This window comes from Dermacentor andersoni, chromosome 3 (genome assembly GCF_023375885.2).
Source record: "Dermacentor andersoni chromosome 3, qqDerAnde1_hic_scaffold, whole genome shotgun sequence".
NCBI lineage: Eukaryota > Metazoa > Arthropoda > Arachnida > Ixodida > Ixodidae > Dermacentor > Dermacentor andersoni.
Genome location: NC_092816.1, coordinates 104985787 through 104993150, shown reverse-complemented (window position 1 = coordinate 104993150; position 7364 = coordinate 104985787).

Here is a 7364-nt window from a genome sequence, read left to right as displayed (position 1 = left end):
GAGCACCCCTGTAATTTCGGCACGGAATTAGCTCCATCACACTGAAGCTTCCGCTGCCCTGCACAATAGTGGCGAGGCGCAGTGAGTGCGACAAGCAAGAAACGCCAGCGAGGCTCATCACTCGCTGGCCGCGACGAAGGAGCAACAAGCGCACAGTCGCCCCTCGCCACCGCGAGCACTCCTCCCTGGCTCGCTTGCTCAACGCCCGTGGAAGCACCGCATGCCACTGCTTGCACAGCTTGCTCACCGCCGCTGTTGCTGCTGCGACAGCGGCTGCTCGGAAAAAGAGAGCGCGAAAATCTGGCGTCGCGTCTTGATTCGACGCAGATTAGGCGACGCTTCTAAGTGCCGCGACCAGGCGCGGCGGCGCGCTGCATTTAGACCGTCGAGCGCAAGCACGGTGCTCCGCGCTGTAGCCGCCGCGGCCAAAACGCCGCCGGCGCAAAATGCCTTCCCTCTCCCACTGCCTGCACCGCACAACAAGGGTGGCTCGTTGAGCAAAGGGTTCTTCGCGTTGCTGCTCCTCGCGCTTGTCTATTCAGAGAGAGAGAGAGAGGAGGGAGAGGGGGAGTGAGGGAGCCCGCGCCAAGAGCTCAGAATTAGCGCCTCGCGTCCGGCCCCTGACGCCCGTGGGGGCAGGCAAGGCGTTTGGGTGCGCGCATTCGCGAATGTTTGCGCTGCGTTCGCGGGGCATATCCAGGAGAGACCTCGTGTTCTTGACGCGGCGGGCGCCCTCCTTACCACCCTTCTTGGCGGTACCCCGCAAGGAGGGATAAAATGCGCCGCGACGCGATTGGACGCGGAGATAAGAAGCGGGGTCTCGCCCCTTTCCCAAATATCCCTCCCTCTCACCTCCCACTATTGTGCCCCTCTCCCTTTTAGAATAGGTGAAGGCCCGGCACTGGCGTGTGGGATGATATTTCGTGGAGCAGCATGCGTCGTATGGCACGTGTGTAGTCGTATGGCCCGTCTGTACTACATGGCATGTGACATCTGGGCCGGACTCAGCAGGCGCTGCCACCAGCTATGTTAATTTAACATGTTCCATCGTTTTCTTTTTCTGTTTTGCGTTGCCGAAATACTACGTGAAACCAAATCTGATCAAACGTGTTTTTGGGTGCACGGACAGTGACTGAAACATGACTGAAGCTGGTTACGCCATTCACTTCAATCGTTTTTCCTTGCGGCCGCATTACATGGAACGGCGGGCAGACTGGATACGCGCAGTCTGTAGGCAACCGCACCTACGTACTACATTGCTGAGCAAGTGAGACGCACTTCCTCGAAGCGGATGGTCGCCGGCGCATTTTCCACCGACCGCTGGGGAAACCGAGCTGACGCATCGTGGTATACAGTGAGAGCGAGAACCTTTGTGACGCATTGTGATGGCATTTATTCCCACGGCGATCACCTAGAGCTCACCTGTGGCACAGAAAAAGAAAGAAAAAAAAAAAAGACGGTAGCAGCCGCGTGATCCGAATATTGCGTTTCAGTCGCTGAGCACTGCACATTTCCGGCGCTGCTCTGCTATGGTCCAGTAGTTCTAATATTAATAAAGAAGCCGTTAATACGCAAGAGCTTCGTATCCCATGGGAAGTGCCTGACTTCGACTCCGCAGCAGTAACGGCTCCTCAGCTTGGGTACGAAGGAGCTTGGGTGTGTCGCCATTTTGCCGTTTTATTAGTGCATCAGTCTTTCTTTTAAGGTATAGTTTCCTTCCTGGCAATTCCCAACTTTAGTTGCGTCCAGTTCATGACTTTGCTGTGCATCGGCGGCGAACGCAAACGCACCGGCGTGTTCACACTTGCCGCCACCGGCAACTCTCGTCGCGCTAAGCTGCGTGAAATGGACCATGACTGAAGATTGGGCTAGTTTCCAAGACATTAAGAATGACGAAGCATTGCAAAAGTAAAAATGATTTCAACTGAGAGAGAACGGGAACTTACCGACACATGCGCGATCGGCGAAGCAGCTCAAGAAGGGAGACCAACGTCTCCTTTTTTTGTTCATAATTTTAGAGCGCAGCTCTAAGGCGACCGTTCCTGCATTAACCGTCGGCGTCGGCGCAACCGAGCGAAGGATGAATGAGCGAACGCGGAGCGCAGCGGGGCATGAAAGACGGCGATAGCGAAGAGAGCGCACGGAGGAAAGTGGAGGAGGAGGGTAGGGTGAAATATTGAGAAGAAAAGCGTAGTGGCGAGCAAGACGGGCTCGGCGCCGACGACCGCTACGAGATGATGACAGAGCAGTGCGCCGTCGTCTGTTCACCGATGGGGATGCGGAGAGCGCGTCGACCGATACCATATATGAAAAAAAAAAAAAAAGAGCACTGCATGAGCGGAGGTCTGTCTGCGGCGGCTGCTGTTAATCGCGCCAACCGCGCGCTGCCATCCCGCGATCTCTCCATTAGCGATGCAGTCGCGCCACACTTCGTTCCGTTTGCAATCGGCCGCACGAGACCACGCCAGCCGATTGTCGACGCCAGCCAATATATCGCAATATGAAAACGCATATAGATTTCGCCTTAGGGAATGTCGTAATCGTCGGCGAATTTTCTTTTTTTTTTTCTTTTACTCCAGAAAGAAACAGTTTACAACCTGGGTCGAAGCCGAAGGCGGTACAATGTCTCGGAGAATTTTCAGTGTTCATCTACGCGGAAATGTCTAGGGAATGAGAGCCGTCCCCGAAGGCGGGGATGCAGTTTAACACAATGTCCGAAAGCCTTAACTGCCACGAAGCGAAAATGGCACAAACTGACACGCTTCCGATCCTGACGCAAGGAAGAAAATAATTAATTCTAGTGGCACCAAACCCACGATCTGATTATTAGGCACGCCGTAGTGGGGGACTCCGAAAAGTTGGGTCACCTGGGGTGTTTAAGGTGCACCTAAATCTATCTACACGGGTGCCTTCGCATTTCGTCCCCAGCGAAATGCGGCCGCCGTGCCCGAGATTTGATCCTGCGACCTCGTGCGTAGTAGCCCAACACCGTAGCCACTAAGCAACCATGACGGGTCGTAAACTTGGTCGCCTCGTTTACAGTCCAGAAGATACAATAAACATTAGGTTGTTGTTACTGCTGAGACGGGATGTCCGTCTTAAAAAAAAAGAAAGAAGAAGAAATGATGCTGAAAGCTAAGTCAGAGAGTGCGGAGCGAAGCTGTGGAGAGAGAGAGAGAGAGGGAATGCAGGGAGGTTAACCGGAGGCGAGTTTCTGGTTCTCTACCCTTCACTGGGGTGGGGCATATAGGGTTTGTACAATGGACAAAAAGCGAGAGGAGAAAAAAAAAGTAAAAAAAAAAGTAAGTGAAAAAGAAAGCAGGTAACAGAAAAACGCGTTCCAATCACAGGCGTTCACACAGGCCGGTCGATCTCAAGAAGCGCAGTAGCGCTTGCACGGCCTTCTGATGCGATGTTAAGTAGCGTAGATCTAACATCCTTTCTTCCGACGGAGGCTGGTCGTCGAACTGGTTCAGCACGACGGAAAGCAATTGTTTCTGCACACTGTACTGCGGGCACTGGCATAGATAATGGCGAACAGGGCGAAGCTCTCATTAGCTTTAGACGCTTTCAAGAAAGGTCTGCGTATGAAAAAGCAGGTGACGGCGCCTTCAAATAAGCGTCGCGCAATCTCCCATGCGTTGCACGGAATCGGCTGTTGCTCTAATTATCGACGGCACTGAAATGCGACCTGCGGCGTATAACGTTCGTTGTACGCTCGCCTCAGCTATGTGCACGTTCACTGTACAACCTGGTGTCTTTGAGCATTAAAGGATTTTGACAGGGCATTCAACCTCGATTTGAATGCCTCCTAATATCACTTCGCGCTAATGGGAAACACCCGAAATTCGAAGCCCCGATGTATGCAACTAATAAAGATTCCCTTTACCCCAGCTGTGTCATGCGTTGTTGTCAATTCCGAAATCTCCGTGTTTCTTTTTTTTTTTTTTTTGCTTTCTTTACTTGCTAGTGGTGCTAACGAATGCTTGTTCTCTTTTTCTTCTTTTCCATGAAATGGATCAATAGATGTTCATGTTGCTTCACTGTAGTTGTCTCTGCTTTGAAAACGATTTCAATGTCACACGTGGTAAGAATTATTTAATGCCATGCCTTGTATTTGCTTTCAAACTGTTATTATTGTGTCAAAGTACTCTTTTAACTTCAAACTGTTATTATTGTGTCAAAGTACTCTTTTAAATAATTAAAAAGGGCTGCATTGGCTATTCAGACTCAGGGCACTACAACAGGCGATACAACATGCGGTTTAATTCTGTATTTGGGTGCGAGGGTGATACTTGTGGAAATGGTGGTAACAATAAAAAATAACATAAAATATAAAAGCAATAAGCTGTTGACTGACCAGGCAGCCAAATTTTCACCTAAATGTTCATCGATATGCTCTGCTTTTCTAACTATGGAACATGTGAAATGTGAACATGCTGTGCACACAATGGTAAGACGAAAGCATAAAAACAATCAACCCTTATTTATTGCCGGAGTCGTATATGTGCTATTTTGCTCAAGCTAATCGTGCTGGTTTACAAGCTTTACCGTCGCTGGCTTCTCACGTGGCCGCGCCTGTACGAACCATGCATTCGCAGGCGGGACGGCTCTCTCAACCTACTCTCTCAACCCACTGTAAGATCACACGGCATGTGAACGAAGCAAGTGTGTGCATAAAAAACGTTGGCTCACGGGCCAACAAATGAAGCCATTAGCGGCCGGAGCGTTGTAATGAAAGCTGCATATTGGCGATGAGCTCCACTTCGTAGGCAAGCTTGTTGATGCTTGCCTAGGTGCAAGTTTTGCCAGCCAGTTGCGGCAGCGGCGGCAACCTTTCCCGGAGCACCGCCGCAAACCTCTAGCCACGGCGTGACTAAGTCGACAGTGTGTGGAGAACAGTGCGCGTGTCCTCGGCTCTCCGTCGCTGGAGCCAAGATGAGGGCGACGAAGCAGGCTTTGTGCCTGAACCCGCCACCGCCCACCTGATCTGCTATGAGCAGGGGAGTTGCCGCGGGCTGTTCGAGACGCAAGACAATGGGTAACCGACCGCGCTGCGGGGGTCATCTCGGGGAATAAAGGGCACCTTTCCTGACGTGGGCCCCGAGTTCGGCGAAGTCCGGCTGACCTCGGTTGGGGACCGTGAACCTCGCGCAAGGAAGTGTGTGTGTGAGTGTGTGTGTGTGTAAACCGTCCCTCAGAGAGGCGACTTGTTTACGATGAGTGCACGGCCGTTTCCGTCACCTGGGTATCGGGGGAGGACCGAGTGTTTATAAACCGCTGTTGTGCGGCTGTTCAGTGCACTTCCTCAAGCAGTCATGTTAGACTGATGTACTTTCTCTCGCAGTCGTGCTAGACTGATGAACTGCAACGTCCTTATGTAGATACTGTAAATAACCCCATATTCCTCGTTCTCGATGAGAAGCAGTCCTTCCCTTCATCAACGTCCTCAGCGTGGATAAGTTGGACGACGGCATGGGCCAGCTACCTTCTAATTCATGCCCGACTCCAATCTTGACAACGAGTTACGAACGGTGGGATTGAGCCCCCAATCCTTACACGGTGCTGACATATGGGGCAGAGCCTTGGAGACTGACAAAGAAGCTTGAGAACAAGTTAAGGATCGCGCAAAGAGCGATGGAACGAAGAATGCTAGGCATAGCGTTAAGGGACAAAAGAGAGCGGTTTGGATCGGAAAGCAAACGAGTATAGCCGATGTCTTAATTGACATTAAGAGAAAAAAATGGAGCTAGGCAGGTCATGTAATGCGCCTAGCTTTAGACAAACGTTGGACCATTAGGGTTACAGAATGGATACCAAGAGAAGGGAAAGGCAGTCGAGGACGGCAGAAGACTAGGTGCAGCAATGAAATTAGGAAATTTGCGGGCGCTTGTTGGAATCGGTTGGCGCAAGACAGGGCTAATTGGAGATCGCAGGAAGATGCATTCGTCCTGCAGTGGACATAAAATAGGCTGCTACTGCTTATGATGATGATGATGATGATGATGATGATGATGGTGGTGATGATGACGATGATGATCCCTTATAGGGAACTTGGTTTTTGTACGCCTCCGCTGGAAGTAAACACGTCTGCAATTCTATTGCGGACGTGCTTACTTTCCCCCTGCTCTCGCTGAACCGAAGGGCTTCAAGGAGGCCAGATGTGCCTAAATCGCCCGCTGGCCAGATACCTTGACATTCTGATAAAACGCGCTGCGTCATTTCCCTAGGTTTACCGCAGCGAACACATGCTTATTCTTCCTTCTTATATCTAGCTCTATAAGTGCGTCTTCTAAGGCATCCTGACCTAGCTTCGAAAAGTATTGTGCTTCCTTTTGAGTTATCATAAATTGTTTCTTTCCGGATTTTTTTTTTCCATTGTCGCCGCCAATTATATTATCTCCACCTCTCTGACTTACCGCTTGACGTTCTTTGTTGCCATGTCGCTCACCATACCGGTCGCATATACGTGCTGGTAGGCTGGTTGCGCGATGGATGGATTGGATGAATGTTATAAGCGTCCCCTTTGGAACGGGGCGGTGGGTTGCGCCACCAAGCTCTTGCTATTAGACTGCCTAATGTACTACCTAAGTTAAAAAAGAAAAAAAAAGAAAAGAAAAATACTGAACTTCCACAACCAAATTTCCTGATCCCCTATTGCGAACTTTGCTTTTGTACGTCTCCGTTTTTTTGTCGTTTCCCTACTTTTCTTCCATCAATCTTCCAATCGCCTCTTACTAATCTGTATTGCGGACATGTTTACTTTTCCACTGCTCTCGCTGAACCCAAGGACTTGAAGGAGGCCAGTGGTGCCTAAATCGACTGCTGGGCAGACGTCTTCACATTCTAATAAAACATGCGCCATCGTTTCCCTAGCTTTACCGCAGCAAGCACATGTTTCTTCCTTTTATATCTCGCTTTATAGGTGCGTGTTCTAAGGCATCCCGATCTCGCTTGGAAAAGTAATGAGCTTCCCTCTGAGGTATCATAAATTGTTTCTTTCCTGATTTCGTTTTTTCCTCTTAAGTAGTTACTCATGGCAGGTTTCTTTTCCATTGCCGCTACCCATGAGATTATTTCAGCCTCTCTAACTTTCCGATTGACGTTCTTTGTTGCTGTGTTGCCCACCTGCAATGCGGCGGAGGCGAGCGCCATCTGGAGGTGTTGCAGGGAAACGTGCGCACCGCTCCATCGCCTCCGAGATTGCCGCGCGCAAACCGCATTAGGAATGGTAAAAATGCTGGAAAAGGGGTTTTGTGTTTGGTTTTCTCGTATGATCAAATTGCAATCCGACGCCTCCTGTCTGTAGATGGTGTTTAGATAGTACTTTCCGATGTTTCTGACACATTACTTTAGGAGTTAGC